This window comes from Capsella rubella, unplaced genomic scaffold (assembly GCF_000375325.1).
Source record: "Capsella rubella cultivar Monte Gargano unplaced genomic scaffold, Caprub1_0 scaffold_3, whole genome shotgun sequence".
Lineage (NCBI taxonomy): Eukaryota > Viridiplantae > Streptophyta > Magnoliopsida > Brassicales > Brassicaceae > Capsella > Capsella rubella.
In genome coordinates this window covers 13,815,868-13,829,391 of record NW_006238921.1, presented here as the reverse complement: position 1 = coordinate 13,829,391, position 13,524 = coordinate 13,815,868, and the positions used below count along the sequence as shown (strand labels likewise).

At 33.5% G+C, this 13,524-nt stretch overlaps 2 pseudogenes; one reads left to right on the top strand and one right to left on the bottom strand.

Moving 5' to 3' along the window:
- Window positions 1-3,916: 3,916 nt before the first annotated feature.
- On the bottom strand, window positions 3,917-4,694 carry LOC17891997 (annotated as a pseudogene).
- A 4,967-nt stretch (window positions 4,695-9,661) lies between these two features.
- LOC17891636 lies at window positions 9,662-11,759 on the top strand (annotated as a pseudogene).
- The last annotated feature ends 1,765 nt before the right edge of the window (window positions 11,760-13,524 follow it).

Sequence of the window (13,524 nt, the reverse complement as noted above, 5' to 3'; positions counted from 1 at the left end):
CTTATCATTTATACAGTAACAAATGTTTACCATTAATTTTACTCCTTAATTAATATTATTAGTGAAATATTTATAAGTTTCATGGTGGGTGATTTTCATGAAAACCATAGATTATAAATTATAAGGTATAAGAAATGGATGAGTCGATCTAGTAACACATACTTTTCCATTTATCACGTAAACTGAGAGGACACCTACCTAATAAATTGAGGAAAGAAATCTATCTCAACGATATACAGATAATTTATAAAGAAAAAATTAAATTAGGTGAACTACAATTACTATGGTCCTATTTAATAAAATGACACGATCAATATATAATTTGGTCCTAAAACCTTCCCATCTTAACGTCTAAGTCCATTTCATAGTTTCAAAATTTAAAATAAACAGCATAATTAATTATACCCAAAATTGCTCTTTTGATATATGTGACTATGTGAGCATGAGACCAAATAGAGAGAAGAATCAAAAATACTTATAGTATTGCATGATGATGCATCAAAGGTGTTAAAGACGATAGAGATCATACTTTGATACTCATTATGCGACGGCCGAGATGTTTTCGAAATCTTGAACGTCAAATTTATGTAAGAATCTTAATTAGGGCGAAGTTGCATCTATGGAAAATGTCCTAACTTCGAATGAACAATGAAAAAACGACCCTATTGTTTTTAAGAATGATTTAGGGTTTCCACATGGAGAGAAACTAGACGTTTATGTCAAAGCGTTTTAACGATGATGATGTGAACATATTCAATTTATATTGTAGGGATGAAAATCTTCTCCGATGCATCAAGGCGGCTCCTTGGCATGAGTTTGTGTTTCTCACACGTTTCTGAAGTTCCGCTATTCAACGGTCCTGTCGGTTGTATCCTCCGAATTTGGAGACATCTTAGTTGGTCCAAAATAAAATAAAAACCTAAGTTGTTCTAGGTTGGCTTGTTGTGGATTTTGTTTACGTGCTGTATTAATCCATATACAGTACATGAGTTATATCATATAAACGTTTTAAATAGTAATTAAATGGAGAAACTATCACCAATTTCAGCCCAGTAAAGTGGTAGTTACTCAGCATGATCGAGAGTCTTACCAGGGTTCGAATAACATTGGTATTGACTCATTCTGTAAACTATCACAAAGAATCATGCCTTTAGTGTTAGCATAATCGAAGTAATATAAATTACTTCTTTTTCAATAATACCTTAAAACTCAGCGAGCATTATAAATGATAGGGAGGCCATCATTATTGAAGGTATTTTAAGCAAATTTTAGTTTAATATGTAATACTTTAATAAATGGAGGTGGTGACTTTTGAGCGAGTCAATGAATTAGGGTTACCAAAACCCTTAATTTTAGTGAAGGAAACGTGTAACACAAGCACCGGGTGAAGAGAACCTCATGAGTCATGTCTTAAAGTTTCTGGTGTGGATATGTATATACCAAGTAGTTAACCATCAGCACATTGGTCAAGCGTGATGCGCCTCTTCAACAGAAGGTTGTTCTTTATTGCTGCTAGGAGGACTGGTCGTCTCAGTTTCTTAGAGGTCAAGCTGCGCTGCTTCAGCCGACTAGTGTTATGTTGTTACTTTTTTTTTTGTTTTCTGTTTTAATGTTAAACTTCATAGAAATCGAACTTGAAACATTACAAACTAGACCTATCCAATATCCATTGTAGCTCGAGAAAGAAAAACGGATTGAACCGTAACGTTTTTCTCCGGTTAAGGAAATCTTAAATAGATAACCGGACTAAACCTGAAATTAAGGTTTGTGATTAATCATTAAGTAGGTGTTAAATAGAGGAAAGGTCACCAATACTCGAACAGCTAAAGTGGTGGGTGACTCAGCATGATATTGGAGTCTCACCATTGTTCGAGAGGCGATATTGGTACCCCAACTTGTGAGAAGGAAACTGTTTCCTCTCAACTTGCCTTCAACTCTGTCATGACCGGACACAGCAGTCTGGTTTCGTATCTTAACCAGAAGGTGGGGATTCACTTGATCGGGGAAGTCTATCACAGAGAATCATGCCTCTTGTGGTAGCCGAATTGAGGTAATCCAAATTACCTCTTTTTTATTCTTACTACAAACTAGGAACATAGCATCACCATACTTATCTGCAAAACCTGAAATTAATAGAAAGACATTAGCATGGTCTTTGAATCGGCGTGTTTGGGATCCTCACATGAATAACCTTTTAAAGGCTAAAAGAAGAGTGACCCTTATTATTATAAAGGCAACTTCGCATTCTGCAACAAAGGTTGAGAAGGACTAGTTAGTTAGTCTTTAAGGGATCAGATAAATATATAAACAGCTTCTTAACCAATGTTTGCTCTCGGATCATAAAAGTTTAACTAAGCATTGAGGTTAGAGAACAAAGTCTAAAAATCTGATTTCTTCATCAAAGAACATATATACTCATCACATTACAGCTGGACAAAGCTCAACGAAAGGCGACTTTGAAGGGTGGTGGTGTAAGCACAAACCTGACTTATTCAACATTACCTCAAGTCTCACCTCCTTCCTTTATTTCCAAAGCAAATCTCTACGTACCAAAATCACATACTCACATTACTTATATATGGATGTCATTGAGTTAGAATGTTATACAGTACACCGGTTTCGACTTCATTGAGTCCAAGAAAAAACAGTCCACTATATCGTCTCCGCTTTGCAGTTTTGGATACAGTTCTTACATCAAAAATGTCATCTGAAGGATCTCGAAGTACTCCAATTTAGAACAGCTTATCGTTTTATATCTGACCACGAGGGTCTCCCCAATCCCTGCTCAAGTTCAATATTTCTAATGCTTCTCATGTTCTGTATTGGCTGGTCGAGGAAACCATCCTAGCAGTTTAGCGACATCTTTATGTTTGTTTGATACGTATTCTTGTCAAGGAGAAACCTCTCACTGGATTTCGTGGAAGTGCCTTTGACACACCATGATCTCGTTTGTGACATGTTGCGATGTAACCTAAGTCTTCGAGCTTCTGTGGATATTGGATCTATCAACAAAGTTTAGTGCTATCTCAATCTATCTACTTACTTTTGGTGTAAGCTTGTTTTTGGTTATAGTCCTATTTATCTTATCTACTAGACTACTACTATACTATACTGATCCAACATTTGTGGGCTTGCAATGAATATTTACTCGAGATTTAGTTGTGATCTTTCTACTCAAGAATTCGTTTAAAAGAAATTGTAACTTCATTTCTTTTGAAATCGTGTGAATCTATTGATTATACTCGAGTTTTTTTTTTGTTTTCTATCATCTCTCAAATTTATGCTCATTTTTTTATTTTTTTCTAGGTCTCATATATATTACATATATGCACATGTGACTATGTGAGTTTTGTTTTGAATAATCGACGTATGTAAGTAAATAGTTTTAACTCGTATCAAGCCATTCAAATCTCCATAAACTAATGAGTATGAAAGAAAAAAACAACACCCAAAACAAATATATTCATCTCCCGCATGCGTTAGTTACGTTGTATAAATTAAAGTCGTTCATATATAATTATATTAAAACATTTTTAATCATTGTAAATTATGAAAATAGACAAAAACAAACAAGATCCAGTAAATATATATCTTATCAAATTTTTATTTTTGTTACATATATATATGATATCAAATGTATGAAAACTTATATAGCTTAATTTCAAGTGTAATATGATTCAACATGTATCATTGCATATGCATTATTAACTGAAATTTAAGAAAATATTTATTATAAAACAACCACATCTTAAATTAAAAATGATAATAAAAAGTACAATTGACTACAAATAAATGCATATCCACTCATTGTACCAACAAATATGATGAAAATACTAGAAAAAAGGAGAATAGGCAATTTTTGAGAAAAATCAAATACTAAAAAGAGATTTAAGGAAATAAAATCCAAAATAAGCTATTATATTACAATCTTAGGATGTTGGATAGATTAGCCTTCACTTCCTCCCCTGCTATTGACGCCATCCTCTAGGTTGATTTTTTGAGACTCGCCATGATCTTAGAGATTTATTTTGCCATACTTTTTTTTATTTCTTGCACGAAATCTCTGGGCTCTTTCTTTGTTTGTTTCAGTCTTGTAGTGAGATGATATATGTGCAGAAAATTTCTGACAAGTATCGAACATACCATTGCACTTAGGACATGTATATGGACCGTTTTTCTTATATTGTAGACTATGTGTTCGACCATCATTGTCACTTTTCTTATTTTCTTCACAACTTCTTTCGTCAGTAGTTTTTTCAAAAAGCATGGTTGGCTTGGAGATTTTTTTCAAAGATTGACCATCTTGGACATTACTTTGAACATTGTTGTGCGTCGATGTGCAGAAATATTAGGAGTAGAATTTAAATCAGGAATAGCATTTGAATCTGAAATGGAATTTAAATTAGGAATAGCATTTGAATCTGGAATGGAATTTAAATCAGGAATAGAATTTAAATCAATGTTTCTTCTCATCATATGATTGTTCATATGTGAACTGTTAACTCCAAAGGAAGATGAAGAGACATGTGAATTTTGGAAAGTTGATAATGATGGGGAAGAAGAAAATATATCTCCGTTGTTGGCACAATCAGATGTAGTGAACAGTGATCGAGCCATTTTGGAGTTGTGATTCATGTCCATGGGACCAAATCCACGATGGTTTACTGTATCATCACCGTGAATATCAAACTTATTTGGGATGGAAGACATTTGTGAAAGATTGAGAGTATGGTACCCTTGTTTATGTAATCTTTTATATAAAAATTTCATTGAAAAAAATAAAGCTATAAACTTCAGCAATGGAAATCATCTTTAAATTACAAATTAAAGGAAATACATAAATCTAGAAATCTACCTTTATATAAAATTTGCATTGAAAAGATATATTTATTATATAAAGGGAAACTACCTTAAAATTAAAAGTGAAAAAAAATCTAAGAAGTCAACTTTATGTAACTATTATTAGTTTATATTTAATCTTTATAAGAAAAAAAATCTTTAATTAATTATTTATTTCCCCTAAACTCCTCTATTTATATAGTAATATATGGATAGTCTAAGAAGGTTGATTACACGTCATATATACACTTTAAAAATATTAATAATATTATAATTTTAATTTCCTCTACATTAACTGTAATATAATATTTATACTAAGATATATCTAGTTGTTTAACATTTGCTGGCATTTATTAATATATTACTTTTTTGGTGATATGATTTTATAATGATACTTATCATTTATACAGTAACAAATGTTTACCATTAATTTTACTCCTTAATTAATATTATTAGTGAAATATTTATAAGTTTCATGGTGGGTGATTTTCATGAAAACCATAGATTATAAATTATAAGGTATAAGAAATGGATGAGTCGATCTAGTAACACATACTTTTCCATTTATCACGTAAACTGAGAGGACACCTACCTAATAAATTGAGGAAAGAAATCTATCTCAACGATATACAGATAATTTATAAAGAAAAAATTAAATTAGGTGAACTACAATTACTATGGTCCTATTTAATAAAATGACACGATCAATATATAATTTGGTCCTAAAACCTTCCCATCTTAACGTCTAAGTCCATTTCATAGTTTCAAAATTTAAAATAAACAGCATAATTAATTATACCCAAAATTGCTCTTTTGATATATGTGACTATGTGAGCATGAGACCAAATAGAGAGAAGAATCAAAAATACTTATAGTATTGCATGATGATGCATCAAAGGTGTTAAAGACGATAGAGATCATACTTTGATACTCATTATGCGACGGCCGAGATGTTTTCGAAATCTTGAACGTCAAATTTATGTAAGAATCTTAATTAGGGCGAAGTTGCATCTATGGAAAATGTCCTAACTTCGAATGAACAATGAAAAAACGACCCTATTGTTTTTAAGAATGATTTAGGGTTTCCACATGGAGAGAAACTAGACGTTTATGTCTAAGCGTTTTAACGATGATGATGTGAACATATTCAATTTATATTGTAGGGATGAAAATCTTCTCCGATGCATCAAGGCGGCTCCTTGGCATGAGTTTGTGTTTCTCACACGTTTCTGAAGTTCCGCTATTCAACGGTCCTGTCGGTTGTATCCTCCGAATTTGGAGACATCTTAGTTGGTCCAAAATAAAATAAAAACCTAAGTTGTTCTAGGTTGGCTTGTTGTGGATTTTGTTTACGTGCTGTATTAATCCATATACAGTACATGAGTTATATCATATAAACGTTTTAAATAGTAATTAAATGGAGAAACTATCACCAATTTCAGCCCAGTAAAGTGGTAGTTACTCAGCATGATCGAGAGTCTCACCAGGGTTCGAATAACATTGGTATTGTTGACTCATTGTGTTGTAAACTACAACAAAGAATCATGCCTTTAGTGTTAGCATTAAACATTAAGTAGGTATTAAACAGAGGAAAGGTCACCAATACTCGAACTGCTAAAGTGGTGAGTGACTCAGCATGATATAGGAGTCTCACCATGGTTCGAGAGGCGATATTGGTACCCCAACTTGTGAGAAGGAAAGTGTTTCCTTCCTCTCTACTTTGACCTTCATCGAGTGATCGGTGGAGGAAGCGAAGGGCAGAGTTTCAACTCTGTCTAAACCGTCGGACCCAAGACAAGCGTAGTCTTGGGATATGACCAACGAGTCACTCGTTGGAAATCCGACAGAGTAACAACTCTGTCGTGTCACCGGATCTTCACCCAAAAGTGGGGATTCACATCGGATCGGGGAAGTCTATCACAGAGAATCATGCCTCTTGTGGTAGCCGAATTGAGGTAAGCCAAATTACCTCTTTTTCAATCTGTTTCTACAAACATATCTGCAAAATTAAAGACAATGACATAGGTCTTTTTTTCCAAACTTAACAAGCTGTAGATCCTTAACCTGCAAGTTCATAAAAGTCTAACTAAGTGTTGAGGCTAGAGGACAAGTCTAAAAAATCTGATTTCTTCATCAAAAGAACATATACAAAGCACAAACCCTGACTTATTCAACTTTCTCCCACAAGTCCCACCTCCTTCCTTTATTTCCAATGCAAATCTCTACGTACCAAAATCTTCTCATCATATATGTTTACTATACCGACTCGGATCAGTGCCAAAAATCATCAGATTTCCACAAAAATTCACCATCTTTAGACTCTTAATTGAGAAGCAAGAAAAACCTTTTTGTAACATCTTCTTTGGACCATTCACGATTATTAGTTAACACACTCTTGACACATGAAGATTAACAGAAAACAACATATCATTGATTCACACAAGACGGTTTCTGTCACATACCACTCAACTTTGTGTCGGCCCATGATATGTTGTGTTTGATGATTAACTCTAGTAGTGCTGCTCTTGTAGAATATATATGTCTTCAGTAATATATTCGTTAGACTTAATCTAATGAGATAGATTTTTCATTATTAGTGATATTATGGAAAAACAATGAGCCACTTAATAAATAAGATATGGAGAAACATATCTCTGTATTTGTAAGATCATTTAGAAAGTATGGTTAAATTATCTAGCTATATCCAACCTTTTAATATTTTCTTTAATCTTTTTGTTATCTGATTCAATTTGTTTATATGTCTGATCAAAAGCGAAAACTAGTAAACAATGTTAATTAAACAAATTCAAAATAATTATATGGGATAGAACTATATAAGTTATATGTAAATGTAATGATACTTTTAATCTGATTAATATCATATTAATACAATTTCATTCATTTTAAATTATGTCAAAACCAAACAAGACCAGTAAATATCTTAGGTGAAATATGAGTTTTGTTTACTTTTAATATTAACAATGTACACACAAAAAATTAACATCAATTTACAATTGCCTACTATATTATGTATGTGCTAATTTGTATAACTTTATTTTGATCTCATTTGGTTTCATATTTTTCAAATATATATTTTATTTATTTTTATTGTTTATAATGTACACAAATATGTTTTATATTAACAGTTACTTATAAACTACATATCTTAATGTAGTTTTCAATTTCTAATTCAAATTAATATTTCATATATAATATGCGTGGGTAACTTTCTAGTTAAATGATACGGAGGGACTCACAAAACTTACATGTGCGAGCGTGGCTAAACGAGTTTAATACTTTAATTAATGGAGGTGGTGACTTTTGAGCGAGTCAATGAACTAGGTTTCAAAAACCCTTGATTTTTGGGTGAAAGTAACTTGTACCACAAGCACCGGGCAAAGAGAAACTCATGTCTTTAAGTGTTGGATGTAATAAAGTCTTCATGTTATTTTATTATCTTAGGAGAGTCATGTATTATATAGTTAAGTAACTGGTTTATGTATAATCTATTCGTATCACACACCGAAGAGATATGAGTAGAATTGTTAACTATAAAACAGTTACATGTGTGTGTTTGTGTCTTTACATTGGGGGGGGGGGGGTGTCTTCTAAAAACGTGTTCCTTTGTTTATTGGCGTTAGTAGCCCAAGTCCCAACCAATTTTTTGCAAAAAATTAAATCAGAAAAAAAAAATAAAAGTGAAGGACGTACGCAGAATTGCGACGGTCCTGCGTTTTGCTTCTTCCTATTTGCGGGCCCCACTGACACGTGGTGGTCCGCGATTGGTTATCTTTTTTTTTTAAAATCGAAAAAAGCATTTAAAAAAAAATTAAATTTTTTTTTTGAGACCCAAACCGATGTGCATAGTCTTAGTCAAAGTGTGTCATGTAAACCTATAAATACAGTTTATGTATATAATAAAAGTTTGTGGTTTTCGTTTATATCAAAGAGTATACGATTGAGTGTCTAACAAGAATAGCGGGACATAAAACAAAGTAAAATATGTGTTGTCCGATCCTTAATAACTTTGAGAGTTCAAAGTTCTACACTAAGGTTTGTGGTGTGGATATGTATGAACAAACTAGACTATCCATCCATTGTAGCTTAAGAAAGAAAGATTCATGGAACAAAGTAGAGCATCATCGTCATTGAGGAGGTAACCATCAGCACATATATTGTTCAGGCCAGTACAGTTATGCGTGATGCATCTCGTCAACAGAAGGTTGGTCTTTATTGCTGCTAGGAGGAGTAAAGCTGCTGCTTCAGCCACCAAGGTCGGCTAGTGGTGTGTTGTTACTTTTTTGTTGTTGTTGTTTTAATGTTAAACTTCATATAAATCAAACTTGAATTACAAACTAGACTATTCATAGTAGGTCAGGAAATATAAATACACCCATGGAACTTTTGTAGTAGAATTCAAAGAGGTTAGAGAAAAAAAAATGTATGTGGGAAGCAAGCGAGAGCAATCAATCAATCAACCGGATTGAACCATATAAAATAACATTAATTCTGGTTAAAGAAATCGTAAACCGGCTAAACCCGGAATCAAGTTGTGTGATTAATCGTTAAGTAGTTATTAAGTAGAGGAAAGGTCACCAATACTTGACCAGCAAAAGTGGTGGTGACTCAGCATGATATTAGAGTCTCACCATGGTTCGAGCAGCAAAATTGGTACCCCGAGAGGGAAGGATAAAAGGACTTCTCTCAGTTCCATCGAGCGTCGGTGGACTCTGCTGGAGCCGTCAGACTCAAGTAAAGTCTGAGGATAGTTCCAACGAGTGACGTTGGAATCATGAATGACAGGGTAGTATTAAACTCTGTCATGACCGGACACAGTAGTCTGGTTTCGTATCTTCACCAGAAGGTGGGGATTCACATCGGATCGGGGAAGTCTATCACAGAGAATCATGCCTCTTGTGGTAGCCGAATTGAGGTAATCCAAATTACCTCTTTTTTATTCTTACTACAAAGTAGGAACATAGCATCACCATACTTATCTGCAAAACCTGAAATTAATAGAAAGACGTTAGCATGGTCTTTGAATCGGCGTGTTTGGGATCCTCACATGAATAATGTTTATGTTTGCTAAAAATATTGTACAAAGGCTAAAAGAAGAGTGACCCTTATTATTATTATAAAGGCAACTTCGCATTCTGCAACAAAGGTTGAGAAGGACTAGTTAGTTAGTCTTTAAGGGATCAGATAAGTATTTAAACAGCTTCTTAACCAATGTTTGCTCTCGGATCATAAAAGTTTAACTAAGCATTGAGGTTAGAGAACAAAGTCTAAAAATCTGATTTCTTCATCAAAGAACATATACTAAAGCATACTCATCACATTACAGCTGGACAAAACTCAACGAAAGGCGACTTTGAAGGGTGGTGGTGTAAGCACAAACCTGACTTATTCAACATTACCTCAAGTCTCACCCTCCTTCCTTTATTTCCAAAGCAAATCTCTACGTACCAAAATCACATACTCACATTACTTATATATGGATGTCATTGAGTACTTAGAGTCTCACCCATCCAAACAAATGTAGTACTAGTATCTATGCTTGTTTATGTTTTGTTTAGTGCTCAAACAAAGAAATATATCTACTTTTTAGGTAATGAATTCAAAGTAAAATACTTTGTTAATTACTTAATTTCTATGCTTGACTTAAATTATACGTTATATCTCAAATTTAACGATTATAAGAAGTAGATTTTACCCTTTGCTTCCACTTTTAAAAGTTAGAATGTTATACAGTACACCGGTTTCGACTTCATTGAGTCCAAGAAAAAACAGTCCACTATCGTTCTGTTTTGGTTCGTTCTGTTGAGACCAGAGAAGAGAATATTTGTCTATTTACTGAGAAAGAACTTGCAGGTTCCAAGATCATTGGGCTGCAAGACCGTATATCTAAGAGAGTGGGAGATTTCAAGCAGCGGCTTGAACTTATCCCTCACTACAATTGGGATTTTGATAACTATCTAGAAGAGGATGTTCCTTCTGCGGTGAGGTGACACTTCTTGTTTATTCTTCTGTAGTCGGCCACCTGCTTACGCGCTACTATAGCAATGAATGTCTAATTGTATGGCGTCTTGGTCTCAGATGGAGTATGTGAGGGCTCAAACCAAACCTAAAGATGGGAAGTTGCTCGCTGGTTGTCACTCAATGGGTGGTATCTTGTTATACGCCATGCTCTCAAGATGTGGTAACTTCTCTCATACATCGTATAGGCTGATAGTTTCTTTCTTTAAAATGTAAGTCATAGTCGTCACATTTTGGCTCAATCACGTTTCTTCACTAGGCTTTAAAGGAATAGACTCGGGGATGGCTTCTGTGGCCACTCTAGCATCAACATTAGATTATTCATCTTCAAGAACACTCCTCAAGTACCTATTACCCACGAGCCAATCACCGCGCTGTGACACTCTTGAAAGGGAAAAGATATGACTGAATCATTGATCTCAAATGTTGTTTTTGCTGCAGAAAGAGCCTTCAGAAGCTATTAACCTGCCTATCATGCCGATTGACACAATGCTCGCGATGGCTCACCCTTTAATGTTTCGTCCTCCATATGCTTTGTCCTGGTTAACAGCTAATATTTCTGCTCCTCAAATGATGGACCCCGAAGTGATTGAGAAGCTTGTTTTGAACAGTTTAAGTGAGTTCAAACTACTACTTTACATTTTCTCAAACTTCAGCTCTTATTTAATACTAGGCATATTCACGTTATTTTGAGAAACAAAACAGGCACAGTACCAGTTAAGCTTCTCTTGCAGCTAACAACAGTTGTGAACCAAGGTGGACTGTGTGACAGAACTGGTACTTTCTATTACAAGGATCATATCAGCAAAACAAATGTGCCGATCTTAGCTCTTGCAGGGGACTGGGACATAATCTGCCCTCCTGATGCTGTATACGGTAGTTAGTCTACAACATATTTAACCGCGAACTCAAAATTTTGTTCTTTTTAATAACGGTGTTCGTTGGTGTTGTTCTTTTTAAATTTTGACACACCATGATCTCGTTTGTGACATGTTGCGATGTAACCTAAGTCTTCGAGCTTCTGTGGATAATGGATCTATCAACAAAGTTTAGTGCTATCTCAATCTATCTACTTACTTTTGGTGTAAGCTTGTTTTTGGTTATAGTCCTATTTATCTTATCTACTAGACTACTACTATACTATACTGATCCAACATTTGTTGGCTTGCAATGAATATTTACTCGATATTTAGTTGTGATCTTTCTACTCAAGAATTCGTTTAAAAGAAATTGCAACTTCATTTCTTTTGAAAATGCGTTAGTTACGTTGTATAAATTAAAGTCGTTCATATATAATTATATTAAAACATTTTTAATCATTGTAAATTATGAAAATAGACAAAAACAAACAAGATCCAGTAAATATATATCTTATCAAATTTTTATTTTTGTTACATATATATATGATATCAAATGTATGAAAACTTATATAGCTTAATATCAAGTGTAATATGATTCAACATGTATCATTGCATATGCATTATTAACTGAAATTTAAGAAAATATTTATTATAAAACAACCACATATTAAATTAAAAATGATAATAAAAAGTACAATTGACTACAAATAAATGCATATCCACTCATTGTACCAACAAATATGATGAAAATACTAGAAAAAGGAGAATAGGCAATTTTTGAGAAAAATCAAATACTAAAAAGAGATTTAAGGAAATAAAATCCAAAATAAGCTCTTCTTTTACAATCTTAGGATGTTGGATAGATTAGCCTTCACTTCCTCCCCTGCTATTGACGCCATCCTCTAGGTTGATTTTTTGAGACTCGCCATGATCTTAGAGATTTATTTTGCCATACTTTTTTTTATTTCTTGCACGAAATCTCTGGGCTCTTTCTTTGTTTGTTTCAGTCTTGTAGTGAGATGATATATGTGCAGAAAATTTCTGACAAGTATCGAACATACCATTGCACTTAGGACATGTATATGGACCGTTTTTCTTATACTGTAGACTATGTGTTCGACCATCATTGTCACTTTTCTTATTTTCTTCACAACTTCTTTCATCGGTAGTTTTTTCAAAAAGCATGGTTGGCTTGGAGATTTTTTTCAAAGATTGACCATCTTGGACATTACTTTGACCATTGTTGTGCGTCGATGTGCAGAAATATTAGGAGTAGAATTTAAATCAGGAATAGCATTTGAATCTGGAATGGAATTTAAATTAGGAATAGCATTTGAATCTGGAATGGAATTTAAATCAGGAATAGAATTTAAATCAATGTTTCTTCTCATCATATGATTGTTCATATGTGAACTGTTAACTCCAAAGGAAGATGAAGAGACATGTGAATTTTGGAAAGTTGATAATGATGGGGAAGAAGAAAATATATCTCCGTTGTTGGCACAATCAGATGTAGTGAACAGTGATCGAGCCATTTTGGAGTTGTGATTCATGTCCATGGGACCAAATCCACGATGGTTTACTGTATCATCACCGTGAATATCAAACTTATTTGGGATGGAAGACATTTGTGAAAGATTGAGAGTATGGTACCCTTGTTTATGTAATCTTTTATATAAAAATTTCATTGAAAAAAATAAAGCTATAAACTTCAGCAATGGAAATCATCTTTAAATTACAAATTAAAGGAAATACATAAATCTAGAAATCTACCTTTATATAAAATTTG